The sequence below is a fragment of the Camelus bactrianus genome, chromosome 2, assembly GCF_048773025.1.
Source record: "Camelus bactrianus isolate YW-2024 breed Bactrian camel chromosome 2, ASM4877302v1, whole genome shotgun sequence".
Taxonomy (NCBI): Eukaryota; Metazoa; Chordata; class Mammalia; order Artiodactyla; family Camelidae; genus Camelus; species Camelus bactrianus.
Window position 1 is genome coordinate 11,790,027 of NC_133540.1, and position 24,284 is coordinate 11,814,310.

Consider the following 24,284-nt stretch of genomic DNA (forward strand, 5'->3'; position numbering starts at 1 on the left):
AGAATCCTTTCTTTTGTGTTTTTAAAAATTTGTTTCCAAGATTCTCAAAATGGTCATAGCTAAGTAGTATAGGTGGGGAGACAGATGGAGAGAGGTAGTGTGGCTCATGTACAAACTGTGAGCAGTTTCATGGCTGCCTTTAGGCTGGAGAAGCCCCAGAAGAACCCAGGTTACACATGGGGTGGCTTCGTATGCACTTGAAAGCCTGCTTTCCTGCCTGTATGGTGAAGCCTGGTGGGCGTGGCAGGTAGGTGATCAAGATCCGATGAAGGTCATTGGCTGCACAGAGTGCTGTGTCTGTGAGAACTGGAGACCTCTGCCATGGGAAATGCTTGGTGCCAGGAACAATGCAGGGGAGCTGGGGAGCCTGTGTGTTAAGGATTTTCCAGCCCTGGGAGTGGGAAGATGAGACTCTGCATTCAGATCTGAGTTTGAATTCATCCTCTCTTGTTTACTGGTCCTCTGACTTTTGTCAAGTTATCTACCCTCTTTGAACTCCTGTTTCCTTGTCTCTCAAAACAGGAGAATTACAACCTGCTGCTAGCATTTGTTCAGGGTAAATTATCTGTGACTACAAGATGTCACGTATAGTCACAAGCTCAGTGAGAAATAGGCTGTCGCTTCTTCTGCAACTCAGTGCTCGAGAAGACATCGGGAGAAAGACAGTTCCTAATTTGTATGTTATGCCAGTAGGAACAAAATTAATGTTTTGCCTTTCCCTAGCAGTATACTTACTCCTTTGCTTCATTACCTCTCCTCCTTTCCTTTCCCTTCCTCCACCAAAAGATCCTGAGACTCTCTCAGAACACTAGATTCAAATTACTTTAAAAGTTGGCTCATTCCCTAGAAATGACAGTGACATAAAACAATCTGTTCACATCCCAGACTTGACTGTATTTGATTTACACACACACACACACATCTGGCTACCTCTCATTTCCTGAGGGAGAAGGACCACTTTTTCTGAGTTTTCATTCACTGAGCATGAGAGCAAAGTATCTTAAGCAGACTTTCTCCTGGCTTCATGCATTGTTTTTTTTATTGGATTTCTCTGTGGCCATAGAATTATTCTCCTACTAGAAGAGAGGAAGTGGAGACATAGAGATTCTGCTTAGATATTGGTGTCATCATATTTGAGTTGGAAAGGACTTAAGACAGCATAGAGTCGTAAATTTTTATGGGTGAGAATCCATGATGGTGTAACTTGGACAAGAACCTTGGTTTCCTGACATTGTGTCCACATGGATGAAGAGGCAAATGGGTGTGGGATGGCAGGTATCCTTCTTGCTTGAGTTCCAGGGTCTTGCTAGTTTTCATTGCTCAGCTGCCTTTAGTTTATGTCCATGTGGCCTCTCATGGGAATGTCACTCTATCCTGATAGATTGAGTTTCTTATCAGCAAAAAGCTCTGGACCCACTCACATTGCCCAGAGTTTTTCTGCTGACCTGCTGACACTTTATGTAAATGAGACCTAAGAAAACTGCTGGATATAAAACCCTTATTTTTATCATTTGCCCTCGAATTCCATAGGAAATGGGTGCTGTCTCAGGCTGTCTAAGGCTTGATCTGAACAAAGATAGGGTGATAGTTTGTGCTGCTGGACCATCACAAGTGGAATGGGATTTCCACCTTAGTTTTTATAATCAGGCAGACGAGTTGAAATCTTGCCTTTACCATTTAATAGCTTCGTGACGTTGAGGAAGAAAGTTTACTTTTTTGTGTCCAATTTTCTTTATCTGTAAATAAGTTCAGTGTTTATTTTAGGGTTTTTGTTTTAGAATTGAATGAGCTAATTGCCTCACTTATACCTAAAATACTGATTGCGTGGTTCTATGCTGGTGCCTTGGTAGTTGATTACTAAGGGAGTTGGCAATGAGAATGGGGGTGGGGGACCCCTGGATCATAGAGCTTATATTCCAGGATATGCTTGTAAATGACTGGATTGCAGTGGGTTTTTAGTAAATGTCTATTCTTTTCCTAATCCCCATTGATTGTATATATATATTTATACTAATATGTGAACTTTTTTTGTTGCAATTTAAATCTCTTTGTAGTATTTAAAATATGTAGCTATAACAAAAATACGTGAAATAAAATGATTTGATTTTTATTTTCCTTTCAATAATGAAAACAAAAGAAAATAGAAAAGAAAAAGTTTTGTAGGACTAGAAATAATTTTATTTCCATGGAATCAAGCCTTTATATTAAGTTTTTTGGTTTTGTTGTTAAATGGCATGTAAAATTAATAGGTTGTGACTTCAGTGTTGATAGCTAGGTGAGTTTCTTGTTATTGTTGTCTTTGATGAATTATTTTCACTAGATCATAAATGATGTGCATGCTACATATTGGAAATGAGGAAGAAGTGGAGACATACTAACTCCAATGTATTTTGTTACCGAGTCCAAACACATTCTACTTGCCGCATGACAGGCCAATAAACTGGGAGATGAGGTGTTGGGGCAAGGAATAGTGACTTTATCTGAAAAGCTGGCAGACGCAGAAGATGTCAGACTGATTTCCTGGAGAACCCTCTTCCCCAAGTCAGAATTCATGCTCCTTTTATACTGCAAAGGGGAGGGGTGTGGTTGGTTGTTGCAAACTTCTTGCTGTACGAATTGTTTGTCCTTGGTGTCCTTTGTCCTTGCAGCTGTCCATGTGGGTGAAATCATGGTGCCCCTTTAAAACCTTCAACAAAAATAAGGTTATTCTTTATTTTGCAACTTGAAACTCTCTACATAAGTGCAGAAGAGCTAACATCCTTAAAGATCAGAGCCCAGAGAATAGGCTCTCCTGTATATTTCAGGCTAAAGTCAACTTTCTTTCACAAAAGGTGTAGAGCTAACTAGTCTGAGCCTAGAAAACAGGGCAAAGGATTAAAGCCAAAGGAACAGATCCAACACGGAGTCAGATTTCTTCTTTCCTATTACAATTTCTTTTTCCATCTCATAAATAATTTTAGTAAGAAACATAAGCAATTTTGTATTTTTGCTTCTTAATAACTGATAAGTGAGCTGACTACATTTTTGTGAGCAGGGATGCTGTGCGGGCCTTGGGGTCTCAGCAAACTCTTGTTGAGGGTGGTTGACCCCGCAACATGTCTAATGCCCCCAGGAGTGTTGGTGAGGGTCCCCCCAGCCTGGGGCTCTATTCAGGAAACAGCGTATGGGCATTGCCCTCTGGAGACCTCTTTTTCGGCTGCAGGAAATTTTTTCAGATACTGTGATTGAAAAATCACTCCAGCTGGGGATAATTTGGGAAAAAAGGAAGAGGAAAATTGTTTGGAGTAGAGTAGAAGAGAAATGCAGAAGATCAGGGAGGCTGGGGGCTTGGCAGCTGGGCCTAGGGAGAGAGGGGAGCAGAGGTGTGGAGGGGCCCGGCTCCAGAAACAGCTCCTGCACCTGTCCCCGCACCCAAGCCACACAGCTTTTAATTGGCCTGGGCCACTCTCCTGGCTGGATGTCACCCTGGGCAGAACCTTGAGAACTGAAGTTGACAGGTAGGCAGCACTCCCCTAGGGGGTCACTGAGGACTTTGTTCAAGTCCACAGTGCCTTTTCTGGTCATGTGTCTTCACTTGCCCTTTATCTCAGGATCTGAGGAGCAGGAGCAAGGAACTCAGGGAGAGACATCTGACTGTGTTAAGAGAGGACAGACAGAGTGATACGGGAAGCGAGGACAATCGCAGCAAAGTAAAATGACTTCACAACTATTGCATCAGACCTGCAGGTGTGAGAGAGCCTGAGCCTGTCTCAGAGTGCAGGGGACAAGCAGAAAGGAATGGTAAAATTTCCACTGACAATTGAAATTTTGCCAAATAGCCTGCTACTTTTGGTTGTATCACTTGAATGAATGCAGGTGTGTTTCTGTGGGCATTTATAGGTTCACTCAACCCCACCAGCCCATCTTGCCCACATCAGGGGTGGGTTTTCTCAAGCACAGTGCCCTTCCTGCTTTGGGGGGCCACGCTGCGTGTCCTCGCCTGGGGCCGGGCTGCTGCAGGGCGCTGAGTGCCCGAGGCGCGCCCTGCGAAACACGACAGGAACACCTCTGCTCTTGACTGAGGGCCTCCTTTTCCCCCTGCAGTGTTAGAATGCCGGTGACTCAGTTAGAAGCGTGCATCCAAGCGGTTCTTCCTTGTCATCACCATCTGGAAGTGGAACCTGAATCTTCTGAATTTCTCCAGAATGTGGTTGACAATCACCTTCGACAAGTGGTTGTGTGTCCTCTTACAAGTGGAGGTTTTACTGCCGTTTTCCTGGAACTTACTCACCACTAGTCCATCTGATTTTTCTGTGCTAGGATTCAGTATGGCCTGCTAAAAATTCTGCAGTCAGATCTTGAAACCCTGATGAAGAGGATTATTTTATTTTTTATATGATAGTCTTTTACTTTCAAAATTCAGAATTTTCTGTTCTTTCACTTTTTAGGGTGGATTTGGAGAAACAACTTTGCTCTTACTGTCCTTGCGACCTGTTGCTTTATGCCTCTAACCCGTCTTCTGTCACTTTTTAGGCGGTTCTATTCGTGACCCTGTCCAGGTTGTTCATATTATAAAACATAAAGTCTGTGAAAGTACAGTTCCTTTTTTTCTGAAAGCATTCCACAGATACCACTGAAATCTGGGTGTGGTTTTAAGAAGACAGAAGTATTAGAACATGTACTTGCAGGTTGCTAGTGCAAAATCCCCAAATCAAAAGTCTAGTTAAATATCTAACATCTTTCTAATCTACCTTGGATTTGTATGGATAAGTGAAGCAGTTTGCTAAGAACTCAAGACCAGGGTTAGAATACAGGCTTGTGTAGCTCAGCAGGTCCTCCAGAGGTGATGCTCTGCCAGAGGGTGGGGCTGAGGGGAGAGGCCGGGTCCTCCCCTCCCTGAGCTGATAGTTTCATGGCAAAGACCTTCACCAGGTGAAGAACTTGGAGTTTCTTCTAAGAACAGTGGGTTTGAAAAGAGTCTTAAAAGCATGGGAGTGACAGAATCCCATTTGTGTCAAGTAGGGAAAAGTGGCTGGGGGGCCACTGGGAGACTCATGATTCCATGTGGGAAGTATTTGTGGGTTCCACCTGAGAATTGGGACGGTCAGTGGGAAAAAGCGAACAGATTGAATTCATGTTAGATGGTAAAATGAAAGGATGAATGATGTCTGTGTGGGTAGGATGGAGTAAGGCCAGGGTTTTTGGGTGGATTAGTATGGTAAATGATGGTCCTGCTGTGCTCTGAGGAGGGGAAGCTGCAGAGGGAGTTCTGTGGGAAAACTGATGAGTTCAGCTGTGGGTAAAATGAAAGGCTGTTAGATGTGTGGTCTGGGAGTTCAGGTGAGAGCCAGTAGTGGGTAGGGGGCAGGGGAGAGAGACCTTCAAATCATTTTACCTTGTGAATATACAAAAAAGTGTGAGTAATACACTTATGCCTCTATATTCTGGATTTAAAACCCATTAACATTTTGCTATATTGACTGCAGAGGTTCTTAATTCTTTTAATACAAATAAAATAAATAGAAGCAAAATAGTGGAGTTAATGAAAATCTTAGAGTTGACGTGTGTCCTTGTATGTATTTTGATACCTCATCTGTTTATAACCATAATCTATTAAAAGTTAAGTAGTTTAGCATAAGAGTTAAACAGAGGGACGTGACACTGTTGGGGGTTGAAGCTGATCTTCTCGGGCAAATTATGTCGCCTCTCTGTGCCTTAGATCCATCTTCTGTGACTTCCCCCGGGCCCCTCATCACAGCTGATTTCCTAGATTAGAAGTTGGGAGGGAGGCTGCTGTAGGGAGAGAGAAGTGGCAACTGCCACGGACCCTGACGAGAGAGACAAAAACAGATTAAAGCCGATAAACTGAGTACAAACAAATACCCTCCAAAGAGAAAGAATCCCAAAGTCTTTTGAGCCACTTAGCGTAAGGGAAACAAAACCACGTGGACCCAAACTTCTTGAGTATGTGAGTATTGTGGGTGGAAATGTGTCATCAGAATAGATTTGAGAAAAGGCGATTTGGTTTCCCTTGATGTTTCCGGTAAGGATGGACAGCAGAAGGGAAACCCCCCCGCTTCTAAAGTGAAAGCTGCTATTTTGTGTGAAACTGACCAAAGGTTGGAAAGCAGTCATCATCATTGCTGGCAAGTGAACAGCCTTCTGGATTGGGTGGGGCACCTACTGTGACTTCCTGGTGACCTGCTGGGTAGGGGCTGGGAGATGGGCAGTAGTTCTGCCTGGTGACCCGGGCATAAACCTGGGCTCTGAAGCTGCTGGTCTGACTAGCAGAACTGGGCACAAGCATTCTTAATGGGGCAGCTCGGGATGTGGCCTGGGACACCTGCCATGCTGAGGGCGAGAGGAAGGCTCCCTTGAGGGGGTGTCCTGCAGAGAGTGGAAAAATCCACCTGCAGGGACGGAAGAGCCTCTGAGCAGGGTGCCGGATACACAGGCATGACTGGCCTGAGCACGGAGGGTTCGGTGAGCAGGAAGTCATACAGTGGCCGGAGCAGCCTTTTTCCTGAGAAACTGGAGGGAAAAGATGTTGAAAAGGCAGCCTGCGGACAGACCCTGTGGTGGGTTATCAGTGACCGGAAAGGACTGGTCAGGCAGGCACGAGAGAACCCTGTGAGCATCCCAGATGGGGCGTCACGCTGAAGGGAGGAGCAGAGTTATACACTTTGCCAATTATTAGCTGTGTGACTTTGAGCAAGATCACCCCACCCCTCTATATATATCTTCATCTGTAAAGTGACAGAGTGACAAGCTCGTGTCATCAGAAGGCTTAGTTTAGCTCTGATCCTCTGTGTCCAGTACTGTCAGTGCTGCCCTGCAAGTTTCTGCAGCGGCTGCTCTTACCCTGAGATGGGAGGGCGTAGAGGGACATTGTAGCACACGAAGGCAGGAGGGGGGTGCTTTAAAAACAGACATGTAGCCGCCTGCAGCTGCAGACATGCAGGCAGTTTGATTGATGGTTCTGGAGAGGACTTTGGAGGCCTTAGCATCGTCTTAAGACTTGCTTTCCCTTGGGGACCCGGATTGCCTTTGCAGATTAATGTTGAAGATTTGAGCTTCTGGAAAAGCTGCTTTCAGAGATGGGTATATATGTAACATATCGTCTAAAATAAAATGCTTTTATTTAATGTGTGGGACTTTGCAGCTGTTGGGAACAGCTCTTTTGGCCTGGTCACGGAGGACACTAAGGGTCAGCAGAGCATGCGGGAGGGCAAGAAGCTCGCAGTGCTGCTGCGGGGTGTTCTCCCCAGTAGGGCGCTCTGCTGAGTTGACTCTTCTCTGAGTTTGGTTGCCAGATGAGCAGACAGCAAATTATTGAGTTCTGGTGGGTTTGTATAATGACAGGAAGAAAGAGGGACCCGTAGTTTTCTGGACTAGGACAAGCATTTTGTTCTTAATCCAGTGTGTTTCATTGCGGATTTGATGAGTTGTGTCTGTTCTGGATCTGATTTGGGCTAATCTGTATATTTGGAAAGGAACCGATATGGAATTATTGCAGACACCTTGTTCTTTAATGAGTCCTGTGCAAACATAAACACGGATGAAGCATACGTTTGAATTTAGTGGTGTAGGGAAGGGTTTCTGCACATTACAGGTGAAGGTAAGGCAGAATTCCTCTTCTTTGTGGGCAGGGAATTGGCTCCACCTGTTTTTTCTGTAACGGCTTCTGAGAGCAGTTTATGGTAATTAACCAGCATTGACAAATGGTGGCACACATTGCATTTAAGAGGTGGCAGGCTGCAAACTTTTGTATTGGACAGGTGGATTTCACAGAGAAGTGATGAGGTAGATGGGAGAGAGAAGGAGCACAGGCATGGGCACCCCAGCTTCAGGTTTAAATCGGCATTTCCACACCATAGGAATTTGGAATAGAATGTAACCTCACTTAGCCTGTTGGTGAATCAGTAAAATGGGCATGATAAAATTCACTTCTTCCTGGGTTTGTTGTAAGTTGTGTCGACTGAAATAAATGTTCAGCATAAAAGTTAAGAGTTAAGTTTTATTCAGTGAGAGGACTCCAGCGGGGATGACAGCCTCTCAGATTTCTCTGAGGGACTGTTCCAAAGACTTAGGGGAGGAGCTAAGATATATAGGAGATTTACAACAAAGACCAGGTAGTTGGAACAATAAAAGATTGCTTGTTATCTAAAGAAAACCAGATATCTCAAGTTAAAGAATTTAGTGCTTTTATATTTATGGGAGGAAGCTAACATTTGGGCTCACTGAATTCATTCATTTGACAAGCACCTAGCTATCTAGGGCCAGTATCCTGTCCTTTCTTATTCTGAGTCCCCTCAGAGGGCAGCATTGTGAGTGGCTGCAAAGGCTGGGCTGCAGGCCTGTCCTGGCTGGGGGGTGGCAGCAGCCGCTGTTGACTTGGTTTCAGCATTCTTTGTTTACTGACATGGTTGCAGTATTTTCATACACATTGTAGTATTTTCGTTCACGGACTGATTAAGGATAACCTGCAACCTTGGAAAGCAACCGAGATGGAATTACCTCAGTTACCTTCTAGTTTAATATGCCGTGTGCAAACATAAACACGGATGAAGCATATAAAAAAGATTTGGTGGTGTAGGGAAGGTGTTCTGCACACTACAGGAGAAGGCAAGACAGAACTCCTCTTCTTTGTGGGCAGGGATGTGGGTCTACCTGTCTTTTCTGTAGCGGTTTCGGAGAGCAGTTTATGGTAATTAACCAACATTGACAAACAGTGGCACACATTGCATTTAAGAGCTGGCCTGTGCAAACTTGTGTTTTGGACAGGTGGCTTTCATAGGCAAGTGGTCAGGTGGATTGGAGAGAAACGTAGCCTAGGCCTGGGCTCAGATTCAGGCTTAAATAGCCATTTCCTCACCAAAGGGCCTTGGACTAGAGTGTAACTTCCCTTAACCTGTTGGTGAATCTGTGAAATGGGCATGATAATATTCATTTCTTCCTGAGTTTGTTGCAAGTTGTAAACAATATTATAACACACATGAAGCACTTAACAAACTGGCACTTAGCAGTGTTCACTGCATCCGTCCGCCCCACTTAGCGTGTGTCAGAGCAGTAAAGGCAGCATGTGTCTGTTGAGGACGCACTGGTGGCCCCTTGAATATGTTGTGAATTTGGTGATTTCCTTTAATCCGTGTAACTGTATGTGCCATGGGCAGTTATTTTCTTGGACAGATGAGGAATCACAGGGTAAATAAGACTGTGTAATTTGCCCAAACTCAGACCATAATTTTGGGTGCAGGGTCCTCGGTTCAGCATGGGCCCCTGGGCCTTCTGGCCTCTCCGTTCATCAGGTGTGGGCTCGCCTGTCTCCCAGCCCAGAATATCCAGCAGGCAGCAAGACATACCTGGACCTGTGCTTTTTGAGCAAAACCCAGGAGGGGAGGCAGGTACTAAAGGGATAAACATAAAAACAGACGACAGCAAACTGTGATCAGCTTTGAGAAGGAAAGGAACACACCTCGCTGTGCAGAGATGGGAGCTTTCCCGTCGGGGCTGCCCTGGGGGCGTTCATCTCAGCTAAACAAGCTCTGCTGCTGCACCAAGGCAGGAAGGCAGGGCGCGTGTGGCCAGGTAGACTGAGCCTCGCTGATCGTACTCATTCACCATTAAGCGACAGCTGTCACGGGCACATAACCTTGTAGACAGATGTTGGCCATAATCATCACGTGCATTGCTTGGTAGTTGTATTGGCCCCACCTTTGAGATGAGGTCATTGAAGCTGGGGAGTTTGCTGCATGCCCTTCTATACTTCGGAAATTACCCCCACTGGTCTTTTAACCTAGACTGGTGTGGCTGTCATGTCCCAGCCCTGTGAATGGCATCACGTAGCTTCTCCCAAGCGACCCAAATGACTGACATTAATTTTCTTAATTCGTAGGAAATGGTATGTGACAATAAGAGAAAATGGTAGTAAGAAATTGGAAAACTAGAACAAAAACCAATTCTTCCCCAGCTGGGGAAGGGTACCCAGTGTCACTCACTCCACTCACTGCCTGGCATCTCCTCCCTGCCGACTCCGTGTTCAGAAGCCAATCTGAGCCTTTGAAGAATATTTTGCCTCGTGACACTGTTGACTAGGACCTGCGACAACTCTGTCCCTGGTTAACTCTCCCTTCAAAGCCATTTAAATTTTATGCAGGCTCCTCAGTTCAAATGTAAGAATAGCCTCTTTAAACTTCTTGATGCAGCTCCTTAGTGAAGATATTGCGAAGGAAAACTAGCTAAAACCTGGGAGGTATGAACATAGTGACTGTAACCTCAGCACTTTGTGAAGTTCAGAATCAGAGGTGTGGGAGACTCAGGAAAGGCTTAATGTAGCAAGGGTAAAGTGAAAGGACGCAGGCTGTGAGACTGAAACATCTCGGTCCCAGCCAGCAAGGCACCTGCGTTCAGGATTGTCTGTGTGAAGAGCAGGTTTCTCACAAAGAAAGAAGAGGTGGGATGGGAGGGAGAACAGTTAGGTTTTTACTGGGGAAGGAAAAAGTGGGCTGAACATTTCCTGGTTGAACAAGATGACTGTGACATGATGTTCTTGTATTTTGGAGGGAAGGGTTTTGTGAGGACAGGCCTAGGGAGAACGCTCTGTGGCTGGGGAGTCAGCACAACAGAGAACCACAGAGAACCTGGGCGACGCCAGGGCTGCTTCTGTCCCTTAGCTGGGGCCTAAGAACTCCCTTCACAACCCAGTCCTGTTGATACAAGAAAACAGATGTGGGGCATGAGAAGGGCTGTGTCCCACGCATTAGATGAGCCCCTGGGATTTGTCCCTCCAGATGTTGGTCTTTGGCTTCGTGTAGGAAATTATTCAAGAGCAAACAACTGTTGAGTAAACGTAGATTTACTCAGAGAGATACATTGAAAGTCAAGAGAATCGCCACGAGGTGTGGGGGTTGGGTGCTCAGATTAAAAGTAGGTACACACTCCACAGAGTGTGGGCTTTCTCCGAAGAGGGAGAGAGAGGGGTGACCGCGAGGTGGCGCTGTGTTGCTTGTTTTCTTGGGCTTGGTGGTTTCATATGCTAATAAGTAGAAGGACCAGCCTAAGGGCAAGGGGCTGGGATTCCCGGGGAGTTGGCCATTTCCCAACCTGTGACCTTTCGTGGCTAGCCTTGGGACTGCCATTGTGCCTGGAGGCGTGTTATTCACCATGTTACTATTACAATGGGTGTATAATGAAGCTCAAGCTCTGCTAGTAGTTAAATCTCTTCATCCTGAGCCTCAAGGCCTATTGGAGGTTGAATCCTTCACCATTTTGATGTTAATTGCTGTGGCCTTCCTTGAATGGCTGTGCTCTGTCCCCTTCCATCCTGTCTCACTATGATGACACAGAGAGAGCAAAGGCCAGGCCCTGCCTGTGCTCCTGCATTTAACAGGGGGAGGGGTGGGGTGGGCTGAGGATGACTCGGAGTGGTGAGAAGGTTGTTTCAGATTTTTGCACTTGGGATATGGGGACCTTCCAGCAGTCACCGCGGATTTATCTCTCGGGCATTATCGCTTGTGTCACTCATCTTTTTCTATTTTTCTTAAAATATTTAATCTAAATTTAATATCAGGTTTTTTTATGAAAGAAATTTCTCGTTTTCTTTTCTTTGGGTCTCTTTTGGAGGGGGGTAGGTAATTAGGTATATTTATCTGTTAGTCGATGCCCTGGGGCTTTAACCCGGGACCCCGTGCACGCTAAGAACACGCTCTACAACTGAGCTCTCCCGCCCGCCCCATCATCTTTTTCTTTTTGCTTTAATGTTACAGAAACCACAGGCCAGCGAAGAAACAAGCACCACTCGGAGGGTTGGAGTACTCAGATTTATTTTGCCAGCGGGCTCAGAGGGGCTTCTGCTAGGAAGCTCTGGGCACCTCCAAGATATGCACATGAGGTTTTATAGGTTTAATTACAAGTATGGGGCTATTAGCTAATAAGGCTCAAACAACAAAAAGCAAGTAATCAGTACACTGGAGCTTATCAATTTGGAACAGATCACGTTACTGACACATGTTGAGATTGGATTTACGAGTTAGCTTGTTAGCCCAGTAAACTAACACTAAACTTCATATTTACGAGTTAGCCCGGCAGAACTTAGATCACTAAAGCGACACTTATCACACTTAGATTTATGACTTAGCTCGTTAGTCCAGCTGAGCTTTTCCTTCACATCAGCTGCCAAGAATCTTACAGCTGAATTTCTAGTAGGCCTTTAACACTTACACTGGCTTATTGGCATCCATTTTTATGACTTTACCTCCCCCTGGTTTCATTTAATTATTGAATCTCCATTTTCTCTTCACTCTCACTTTGTCTATTTGTTGTTATGGTTTTTAAGCTGTGTTTAAAAAAATTGTTTAATTTCTCTTTTAGCAGGAGGCTGAAAGTAAATAAATATGTAAACAAACATCACACTTTAATGCTTTTATACATTCTAAGCTGTTTAGTATTTACTTAAAAACCAAATTGCCTACTAAAGAGATAACATTTTTAAATTATTTTTTAATTTTTTATAAAAGTATAGCTGATTTACAGTATGATATAAGTTTCTGGTGTACAATAGATGCACAATTTTTAATGTTATGCTCCATTTATAGTTATTGTAAAACATTGGCTATATTCCCTGTGTTGTAAGTTACATCCCTGTAGCGTGTTTATGTTACATGGAGCAGTTTGTATAAGAAAGTTGGTTATCGCAGAGTCTGGGGCATGGCTGTGTCTGAGCCAGGGTCACCGTCACCCTGCCTGTCAGAGCCCAGGCTCTCACACCTCTCTGCAGGGGAGCGAGTGGAGGCAGCCTTCATCAGCGCTGGCACCACCCTCTGAGTGGCAGTGAAAGCAGTGACTGTCTGTGGACGTGCAAAGTGTTGTTCCAGGAGCTTTAATTGCACTTCTGCATTTAATAATTAAAGCCCTCCTTTAAAGAATCCTTTTATATTTTTAATGAATAATACATTTTATTTTGATATTGATAGATTTCAAACCTCCGGAAAATTTACAGGAGTAGTACAGTAAACGCTTAGATACAGTTCATCTAAAAGGGCACTATTTGTCCTTTTGTGTCTGGCTTATTTTAGCATAAAGTTTCAAGGTTCATCCATATTGTAGCCTGAATCAGTACTTTATTCTTTTGGTTTGATAATATCCTTTTTCTTTTTTTTCCTTATTGGTCTATTTAAAAATATTTTCATTGAAGTCTAGTCAGTTTATAATGTTGTGTCAGTTTCTTGGGTACAGCACAACAATTCAGTTATATAGGAACATACCTGTATTCATTTTCATATTCTTTTTAAACATAAGTTACTATAAGATATTAAATATATTTTCCTGTGCTATACAGTATAAACTTGCTGTTTATTCTATACATAGTCAGTATCTGCAAATCTTGAAATCCCAAATTATTCCTTCCCACACCCTCTCCCCTCTGGTAACCATAGTTTGGTTTCTATGTCTCTGTGTCTGTTTCTGTTCTGTATATAACTTTATCTTTTTGTTTCTTTCTTTTTTGTTTTTTGGTTTTTGGTTTTTTTTGATTCCACATGTGAGCGATCTCATATGATATTTTTCTTTCTCTTTCTGGCTTACTTTTCTTAGAATGAAATTCTCCAGGTCCATTCATGTTGCTGCAAATGGCATTATTTTATTATATTTTTATGGCTGAATAGTAGTCTATTTTACAATTATACTAAAACCTCTTTATCCATTCATCTGTCAGTGGATATTTAGATGTTTCCATGTCTTGCGATTGTAAATAGTGCTGCTGTGAACATTGGGGTGTAGGTGTCTTTTTGAATTAGGGTTCCTTCTGGATATGTGCCTAGGAGTGGGATTGCTGGGTCATATGGGAGGTCAATTTTTTGTCTTTTGAAGAACCTCTATACTGTTTTCTACAATGGCTCCACCAAACTGCATTCCCACCACAGTGTAGGAGGGTTCCCTATTCTCCACGGCCTCTCCAGCATTTATTGTTTGTGAACTTCTGAATGGTGGCTATTCTGACTGGTGAGAGGTGAGACTTGATTGCAGTTTTGATTTGCATTTCTCTGATAATGATATTGAGCACTTTTTCATGTGCCTATTGGCCAATTGTATGTCTTCATTGGAGAAATGTTTCTTTAGGTCTTCTGCCCATTTTTGGATTGAATTGTTTGTTTTTCTTTCTTATTACGTGTAAATCTGTTTACATATTCTGCGAATTAAGCCCTTGTCCGTCTCATTTATTGCAAATATATTCTCCCATTCCATAGGTTTTCTTTTTGTTTTGCTTACTCTTTCCTTTGCTGTGAAAAAGCTTGTAAGATTAATTATTTCCCACTTGTATATTTTTGCTTCTATTTCTATTGCTTGAGTAGACTGCTCTAGGAGAACATTGCTGAGATGTATGTCAGATGTTTTGCCTATGTTTTCTTCTAGGGGTTTTATACTATCTTGTCGACATGTTTAAGTCTTTAAGCCATTTTGAATTTATTTTTGTGTATGCAGTGAGGGAGTAGTCTAACTTCATTGATTTACATGCAGCTGTCCAGTTTTCCCTACACCATTTGCTGAAGAGGCTGTCTTTACTCCATTGTATGTTCTAACATCCTTTGTCAAAGATTCAATGACCAAAAGTTTGTGGGAATATTCTTGGTAATTTTGTTTATCCGTTCATTGATGGATGGATATTGTTTGTAACTTTGGCTACTCTGAATGATACTGCCATGAATATTGATGTGCAAGATTTTATGAGAGTATGTTTTCATTCTGTTGGCTGTACAGTTGGTCCGCCATATCTGTAGTTTCCACTTCATGGATCCAGATGGCTGTAAAGGGACTCGAACTTCCTTGGAGTATGTTATCCAGGGTGGGGGGTTCCTGATCCAACCCCCCGAGGATACTGAGGGATAAATCTATATGTAGGAGTGGAATTGCTGAACCACATAACGCTAACCTTTTGAGGAAACACCATAATTCTCCAAAGAAGATACACCATTGTCCCTTTCCACTGGCTGCATATGAGGTTTCTCTGCCTCCTGAACGACACTTATTATTGTCCATGTTTTGATTATAACCATCCTAGTGGGTGTAAAAAGCGATCTCATTTTCATTTTGATTTGGCTAGTGATGATGAGCATCTTTTCATATGCTTATTGGCCATTTGTATATCTATTTAAATCCTTGGCAAATTTAAAAATTGGGTCTATTTTCTTTGTATTGTTCAGTTGTGAGCATTTGTTCTATATCCTGGATACAACTCTCTTATTAGATACATGCTTTGCAAATTTTTTCTCCTATTCTGCAGATTGTCCTTTCACTTTAGATTTTTAAACATTAAAAAAAATTTCTTTATAGGGGAGGTAATTTGATGTATTGATTTATTTTATTTTTTTGCTAAGCACGCACTCTATCACTTGAGATACCCCCTCCAATGTCATTTCACTTTCTTGATGATGTCCTTTGTAAGAAAATGTTTTAATTTAGATGAAGTCCAGTTTATCTGCTTTTTTCTTCTATCACTTGTGCTCTTGGTATTGTATCTAGGAAACCAAAGCCTATCCTAGGACCACAAAGTTTTATACTGTGTCTTCTTTTAAATAGTTTATACATTTAGTTTTTACGTTTCTTTCTGTGATCCATTTTGAATTAAATTTATTTGTTATATAAAATATGGGGGTCCAGATTCCAGATACATTCTTTTCCCTGCAGATACCTTCTTTTCCCTGCAGATACCCAGGTGTCACTGCACCATTTGTTGAATAGACTCTACTTTCAATGAAGTGTTGTTGGCACCCTTGTGGAAAACTGAATGTAAATGTAAGTTTTTTCCCCCTGGGTTTTTATAGTGTCTCATAGATTTATTAATCCAAACTTATGACAATACCATACTGACTTTAGTACTATAGCTTTTTAGTACCCTTTAAAGTGAGTCCTCCATCTTTGCTCTACTTTTTCAAGATTGTTTTGTCTGTCCTGGGCCCCTTGCACTTCCATATGAATTTTGGGATCAATTTTTTAATTTTTGCAAAGAAGTCAGCTGGAATTTTGATAGGGATTCCACAGAATTTGTAGATCACTTTGGGGAGTCTTAACATTTTTAACAAAATTGTCTACCATTCCATGAACATGAGATGACTTCCATATATGTAGATCTTGTAAATTTTATTTCGGTGATACTTGAAAATGTTCAATGTACAAATCTTGTAAATTTTTGTTAAATGTATCTCTCATTTAATTTTTAATGCTGTTGTAAATGGAAAGGCTGAGCTTCTTAAGGGTGGGACTATATATCAATTTGTTTATTTCTAGGATTCCCACACAGCAAATACTCTAGGTTTATATTTGCTACATAAATCTTTCCACAACTCTTCTGACCCCCATGTTATAAGAAACCAAGACTCACGTTAATCTACCTGAACACCTATCTGGAAGTGAGAAATGAGACCCTTGGTTGAGGCTTTGAGCAGTTGATACTGAGAGCTTATTCAGGATGGCTTCATCTTAATTTCTTTTAAACAAACCTTTTGGTGTATTTAGTCAGATACATTAAGAACATGGCCTTTTGATGTGCAGAGGAGCTAAGACTATAATTTTCAAATAATTTCGAGTGAGAGTGTTGTTCTTTAAACCTAATTTGCATCAATCTTTGAAGATTTATGTTTCAGGAGCTTTGACTAAAGAACACCTGTCTTTATTCAATAACGACAACTAAATGCTCAAGCAACATGTAAGAGTTTGAGCAAACTACCCCCTCCCCGTAGTGCTGGTTGGCTGCAGCTGTAACTGGAGTCAGCACTTACCTCTCCCAGTAAACTTGTGCTGATCTGCTCAAAGGGGTTCGTCCAACAGTTTGTCAGTCTGTTGGAGAAAGCCATAAAACATTGATTTAAGGTTGCTGGAATGCAATATATTCTTATTAATATTAAGTAAGCACATATTGAGTGCTTACTGTATGTTGGGAATTGTCCCTCAGCCTCACATGAATATTATTTCTCTTAAAACCTCACATATTTCCTTGTTATTCACACTTTACAGATAAGGAGACTGAGAATTATGTCTTCTCTCTTTTGGGGGGAGCTCATTATCAATGACGGGAAGTTGTAAGGAAAAAGATATTGATTCATCCTGAGAAAATATTTTTCTGAGAGTCAGCAATGAAGAGGGTGACCACTGAAGAGGGTGATCATTGTTCGATTGAGATGAGCCCCGGGTTGTACGGAGTCAGCATCCCTGTCCTGGACACGGCATGTGTAAGGCTGTGTGGTGGATGAGGCGGCGAGGGCGCGCAGGGGACGTGGATGCCGGACAGTTGGGCTGTGCTCAGGCCTGTGGGGCTTTATCCTAAGGGCAGTGGACCATCATTGACAGATTTTTAGTAGGGGAGTGGGGTGCTCTCGTAGATCACTTTTGTCTTGTAAAATGCTTAGAAACATTTAGAAGTCTCGGCAGGAGGTGATGTGATGAGTCAAATTAGGGTGGCTGCGAGGTGTAGCAGTGTTCAGTTTTCAAGTGGTTTTCAGTCCTAGGTTTGTGGCTCAGTAGCCGTGGCACTTTGGATGACGCACTCAAGGAAGTGAAACAATTTATCTAATCAATTAAAGCAGTGATGTACCGACTTCCCAAGACTGCTGTGGAGATCCAGTGAGATTACATGTGTGCAGTGTGCAGCGTGGTCCCCAGCACAGAGTCAGTGCTGTGTGAGTGCCATTGAGTACCTGGTAGGACAGGTGTGGGTAGTGGGACTCCATGACTGAGGAAATCTGGGCCCTGAACGAGGGGTCCAGTCACATCTGTGAGTGATGGGCCTGAGCTGGGATAGGGAGGGAGACCTTGTCCCCGGACCAGGGGCCCTGGGCAGGACTGCTATTGGAGGAGAACCGTGAAGTCAGCTCTTTGCAGGTGGAGTTTGAGGTGCCCTTGAGACATCTAAGTGCAATGTCACGAGCTCAAAGAGGAGGTCTGGGCCCGGCCTTGCATTTTCCTATAATCTCAATCCCTGAGGATGCTGAGGTTTGATCACTGAACGTGAAGACATACTTTACAGGACAAGTGAATAGTAGTATCATCTCTGTCATCAAAGCTCACGTCTATTTATTCATCACTCACTTTGTTAATTGGGTACTTACAGAGCTCACTTTACCGCCCTCACTTGGGTTCAGGCTCCACAGTAAAGAGCTGGTGAGCCTCCCTCTTTTCCAGAAGAAGACACATTAAGCTGGTAGCGTTCTGTACCTCGCCAGACTTAGAATTTTAGTTTGTTGTATTAATTCTATTTTCTGTTGGCCATCTCCTGACAGGAGAGACGTTTTACCTCATGATCATATTTCAATTAGCTGTTACTGAGAATTGATGATCTGATCCATAGTGTATGTATTATATTAACTTTGTACAGTATTTATCATTTTTCTGTCTTTGTCCTTTAATTTTGTATGCCCCTTCAATGTTCTATCCTATTTGGGGCGTTATTTTTTTTAATTAAAAAATGTCTGTTAGCAGTTAAGAAAACAAAAACAAAGAAAAATGCACATGATATCTAAATTTAGAAAATATCTAGTGTGTTTTCTGTCTCGGCAATGGAGTGTTCTAGAATCTCGTGAAAACCTTCATTACACAAGTTACTTGAAATTCTGATTAAGAAATAAAACCTTCCTTCCTCATCTTTCAAGCTGCACAGCTAATTGTCAAGAAAGTGAGGGGAAATCCTCAGAAGCCAAGACAAACCAGAAAGCAGGGATTCTGGGAGATAAGCGAGCCTTAGAAGCCCTGGGGTGCCTGTTGGCTCCTGAACTGAGTTTTAGTTGCCCTGACAGGAGGGCAGGAGGTGAGCCCGATTCCTCTCACACTGGGAGTTGGATGGCTGATCATATGTAAGACCAAGCCCATCCCAAGAAGCCTGGTTTACTAAAGGTTGAACAAGGAAAAAAAATCCTCAAGGCAAGAAAGTAAGGAATGTCAATATTTTTGGAAGAGGGGAAAAATAACAAATCCATAGTAAGGATATAGTTTAAAGCTCTTCTGGCATGAGAGTGACCACAAACTCCTGGCAGAAAAGCACAGCTATTCCTGGAATGAGAAGTTGTGTTTTGAATGGATCAGTGAACAGCCATTCCGAAAAAGGCCTCCAGAGTATTGTGGATCAAGATACTGGACCGCAAACACCTCTCTTCCAAGGGTCATTTAAATAACCAGAAATGTTTTAAAGGAAAGAAGCCACAATCATATTTCTATTTATTGACATTACTATATGCTAGGAATTCAGAGGTAACTATGTGAAGGTAACTTAGCATATAAGCTGTGGATGTGCCTGCACGCGGGACATTTCACAGAAGTGACCGGACTTATCTGCAAACATAAATTCCTGCCAAAGGACTCTGCCCATTCCCAGGGGAAACATTGCTTGCAGACAAGAATGTTTATTAGTTCCTCAAAAGGAACAGGCCTGGGAACAGGAGAGTCTCAGTGTAATTAAGATAAGGAAGCCTTAGATGTAGTGCACATGCGTCAACCTAAAAAATGTTTACTCTCTGTGCTTGGCAAGAGTTACTCCTTTGTGTAGATGGTATAAAAAATAAAGGAACCCGAATATCGGGAGACATTTTGCACCACAGCAGCTCTGTGATTCATTTCGTCGGCAACAACTATGGAGTTGTCTCCTATTTTATGGAACTTACTTTCTCTTTGGGGAGACAAACTGACATAGTTGGGGTAGAGGGAGGTGTTAGTCTGTTGCAATTAGCCAGGAGAGGAGATTAAGAAAGCAGTGAAGGGTGGGTAAACTTTAGCTGAGGACAGACAGCCTTGTTCAGTTGACTTTTAATTGCAGGCTCAATGATTAGTCACTGGAGGGAATAGATTTTACGGAGGATGGACTTAGCTCAGGCCTCTTTAGAATGGACAAGTGAACCTGGAGAAAGACAGTCAAATCTGTGCAGACATTGAAGTTCACTTGAACGTGCTGTATCCCTGAGCCAAAGATCGGACAACTAGAAAGCACTTCTTGAAGACAGAGGAGTGGTTTTTAAGGTTCTCCAAGAATGAATCCCAGGGAACCGGGATGGCCAGTTGTCAAACTGTGACTTTGCAATTTGGACGGTATATCCACCAAGGTTATTGGCATTTTATGGGTTTCCATTTCTCGTTAATACATGTCAGGTGATGAGGATGTGGACACACGTGTTTGACACCTTGTCGAGGTGACTTTGGGTTCCTGCCTAGAAGCTCGGTCCCAGCTGCGTCTGCGTCAAACATCTTGCAGCCCATCCCGCTCCTCGGCTCCGTGATCACTGCAGAGTCGTCCCTTGTTAACCTGTCCATCTCCTCTGTGACATCATAACCCATGAAAAGACCGGAGCGTATTAACTTGACTTTCTTAAAGTCAAAGGAACAGATCTACTATGGAGTCAGATTTGTTCTTTCCTAATTCAGTAGTGCCATGGAGAAGGAAGTTTGGGCAGCTTTTTGTAGGGTCCTGGAGGATTTCTCTCTCAGCGTCTGGGTGCCTCTATTGAAAACCCTTCATAGCTGTCTGGCGTGCTGTAAAACCACTCCGCCTGTTTTGCCCTGAAGATATGTTCAGTTTATAACTCATCTCTACTCCTTGGAAAAAAATTCAATAAAAACTCAGTTGGTATTCCACCAGCCATGGCCAGGGGTGAGGGATAGAATGTTGCTATTTTATAAAATAATAATAATAATAATAATAATAATAATAATAATAATAAAATAAGAATAAGAATAAGAATAAGAGTAAGAATAAGAATAAATAAATAAAATCAATAATAATATTATAAATAATAATAAAATTAATAATAATAAAAGAAGTTTTAAAACAGCACTGGGCACATAGGAGAGAGTCAATAAATGCTTCCTGGCTGAAATCAAATTGATGGCTCAGTGATTCCATGGCTGCTGTATTTGCTGAGCTTGTTACTCCTTTGCTCCATTACACTTTTTTTACACTGAAAAAGAAATACATGCATATGGTTAAAAACAATTCAAACAGCACAAAAATACACAAGTGAAAGAAGTTTTCCCTCATCCTCTGTTCTTCAAGCCGTCCCTGGAGATGCCACTGTTTACTATCCTTTGGATGCTTTTCCAGATATGGTATGCACATTCCCAAATATGTATGTAAATTCCTTTAAAGTTTTAGTTATTTTTAACTTAAATGGATTTAAATCCTCAAGTGGCTTCTGCCTCGGTAATAGAAAAAAACAAACCTGACTCCATATTAGATCTGTTCCTTTGATTTTAACACTTTGCTCTGTCTCCTAGGCTTCATCTTGCTTGTAAAACAATGTTGCCTAGAGCCTGAAATATACAGAAGAGCCTATTCTGAAGGCTCTGACCTTTAAGGATATTTAACACTTTTTCATTCATAAAAAGATAACAAATTACAGAATAGAAAATAACGTTTGTTTGGTTCGAGGTTTACAGATATTTGACCCAGGCAGATAGCTGCAAGAACAAAGGATTCTAACAACAAGGAATTCCTACACCAGGAATATTGCAACAACCAAGCACGTAGGAAAGAGCCTGAATTCTGACTTGGGGAGATGGCTTTCCAGGACATTAGTTTGCCATCTAGCTCTACAGAAACTTCCTTTTCCATGCCCCAGCAGCGGGTCTCCCACTTATTGGCCTGTCCTTCACTGAGGAGAATGAATTTGGACTCGGTAACACTCCTATCTACCTAGCAAGCTGGGTACTGGAACTGAGGACAGCTCTCCCACACCCAGGAACCTACTGTGAGCCCTTGATGGTTCCACTTGGGTTAGGTGTGTTTTACCCAGGAGGGATGGGACTATGCACCAACACTCAGGCAGTCTGCTCTGTCTGGGGCTCTGATCTTGTACCTCCCGCTCCCCGCAAGGCCAACACCTGGGACAGTGGAGCTAAGGCAGAGATCGTGCCTGCCTTTTTCCCAGCCTGTAAAAGGGGAAAATGTACACTTCCCAAGGTAGTTCTGAGAGACAACACCTGCGGGTGCTTGGTTCCCACAGCAACAGGAAACCCAGCTCCACGTGGGGACAACGGGTGTGATCCCCGTAGGGTTTCAGCAGAGGCATCGCCTGGAGGGCTGGACCAGGGAGGTAAAACTTGAGCTGCGGGCCTTGAAGGGTTACAGAAAGGTACAGAGGCAGGTCTGCCGCCTCCTTCGGGGTGCCCCAGAAGTAAAGCTTTTTCTCTACATCTCTGCTACTCCCCTCCCCTCTCAAGATCCCTACCTACTCTCTGCTCCTCCTGTCCATCTGTCTCCCTCCACTTTTCCCCTCCTCTCCTCCTCCCCCCATCTTCTCCCTCCCTCGATGCCCCAGCCTCTATCACAGAACCAAGAGAAGATCGCTGGCCCTCCTGCGCATGCGCAGTCGGTGCCAGCTGGACCGGGGGTTGGAAGCCCCAGCTCCGAGCTGGGAATCGGCCCCAAAGTCTTCTCAGCTCTGTCAACCGGTAGGCCTTTAGCTCCTGCCCGGTGCCGGGGCCCCTGGCTCTGGAAATGCAAGGTGGGGGGCTCCCGGGAAAAGGTTCAGGCGTCTGCGGAGGGCGGTCATCGCGTCAAAGCCCGCGAGGGCGCGAGTCAGCCTGTGTTCAGCTGAATTTCTCGGGCCAGACACCTCTGCCCGTGCCACCTACCCCGGCGCCCTGGCCACAGCTGTCCAGGGCCAGGTGTGCACCTGCCGCCTCTCGTCCCAGCTGGGCTCCCCTCAGTCTGCGGCTGGCGACACCTTCCCCTCTCCCGCGCAGGAGTCCTCTCCTCCCGGGCTTCCTCTCCTTGGCCGCAGGCTCGTCCCTGCCCCTGGGAGGGCTGTGTCCCGGGTGGGCGGGTTCTGCGGACCCGATCGGGGGCGGGCGGCTGGGGCTGGGTCTGGCCTCAGAGCGGGGCTGCAGCCCGCGTCCCCACCCCCGCTTTCCCTGCCCTGCGACCCCGGGGCTGCCCTCCTCTCCCTTTCCAGCTCCCTGAGGACCAGCTCAGCGGCATGCGCGCTGCTTCCCGGGCTTAGAGCCTCAAGCTGTAAAGCCCAGTTTCTCCTGATGCAGTCTGGAAAAGTGAGCGCCAGTGCTGAGGGAGTTTCCGTCTCCCCCCTCAGTGTTTCTGCCACAGGTAAGTACCTTGAACACTTTCAGGTGTTATGATGGCGGTGCTTGTTGATGTCACGTGTTTTTATAGTGCCAGGGATTACAGTGTTGAAAGCAGGGCTAGGTTCATTTAAAAATGAGCTGAAGGCATGAGGCTGTGACATGCTCCTTCCTTCCCTCTCCCAGGGTGAAACGTGTGACCGTCGATTTTAAAAACATAGTTACAGTCCCTAACTAGCCCAGCCCAGCTAGTGTGTGTTAACTGGAACAGCACCACCAGAGGCGTTGGAGACCCAGGGACATTGCAGTCCTAAAAAGCTCCTGGCACTGTTTAGTTAGTTTTGGTTTTTTGTTTTTCTTAAATTGTGGGGTAGACTAGTTGTATAGAGGGAAAAATAATTGTCAAGGAATACTTTTTCATATAACAGCTTTATTGTGATATTGTTCACACACCATGAATTCCACCCATTTAAATGGTACAATTCAGCAGCTTTTAGCATATTCACAGTGGTGCAACAATTATTATTCCAGAACGTTTTCATCACTTCAGAAAGACCAGTGGAAATGAATGACCTATCCACCCCTCCACAGTGGTGGTTCTAAAGAAGTTTCTTGGCTGTTCCTGACCATAAATTAACTTGTTACATTCCATGAAATGTCTGGTAGGAATTCTAATCAGAATTGCATTGAATCTGTCTATCAAAACAGGAAGAGTAATTGTCTTTATGGCATAAACTTCTTCTACCCTTGAATATATCTGGGACCCTATCTTTTCATCTCTCCAGAGCCTGGCCCATGGGAAGTCCTCACTAATTGTTGGGCTTGTGAATGATGAGATTCTATACATCATTAGTTGTCACTGTAGATTTACACAGAAGAGAAAAGTAACCTCAGTGTAGCCAAGTGACTGTCTGATGGTCAGAAAGAGTGACAGTCAGTGCTGGAGTGATCCAGTGGACTTGGTGCTTGTAACCAGAATTCTCCACCACCTACAGCTGAGGGGATAAGATTGTTCTTTTATTTTATCTTAATGGCGTTGATTTTATTTGTACTTATTTTTTAAAATTATTTTTAATGAAGTGTAGTCAATTTACAATATTAGTTTCAGGTGTACAGCAGAGATTCAGTTATAAACATATGCATATGTATATAAATATGTTTTAGATTGTTTTTAGCACAACTCATTACAAGAAATTGAATATAGTTCCCTGTGCTATATAGTAGGTCCTTGTCATTTATTTTATATTTATTAATGT

General features: G+C 43.4%; 1 protein-coding gene across 49 annotated transcripts in view; it reads left to right on the plus strand.

The window, feature by feature from the left end:
- Nucleotides 1-24,284, plus strand: part of LOC141579475 (uncharacterized) — a 195,019-nt gene that overhangs the window by 114,659 nt on the left and 56,076 nt on the right. For 41 of the 49 annotated variants that reach the window (XR_012511066.1, XM_074375954.1, XM_074375953.1 and 38 more), the window contains one exon: nt 15,681-23,053. The exons of 2 other annotated variants lie outside the window; for them this stretch is intronic. The gene's annotated coding sequence lies outside the window, so the exon portion shown is untranslated. Of the gene's footprint in view, nt 1-143; nt 248-15,680; nt 23,054-24,284 lie in introns of all 49 variants that reach the window. 6 more of the 49 variants (XM_074375788.1, XM_074375845.1, XM_074375779.1 and 3 more) reach the window with 6 other exon arrangements.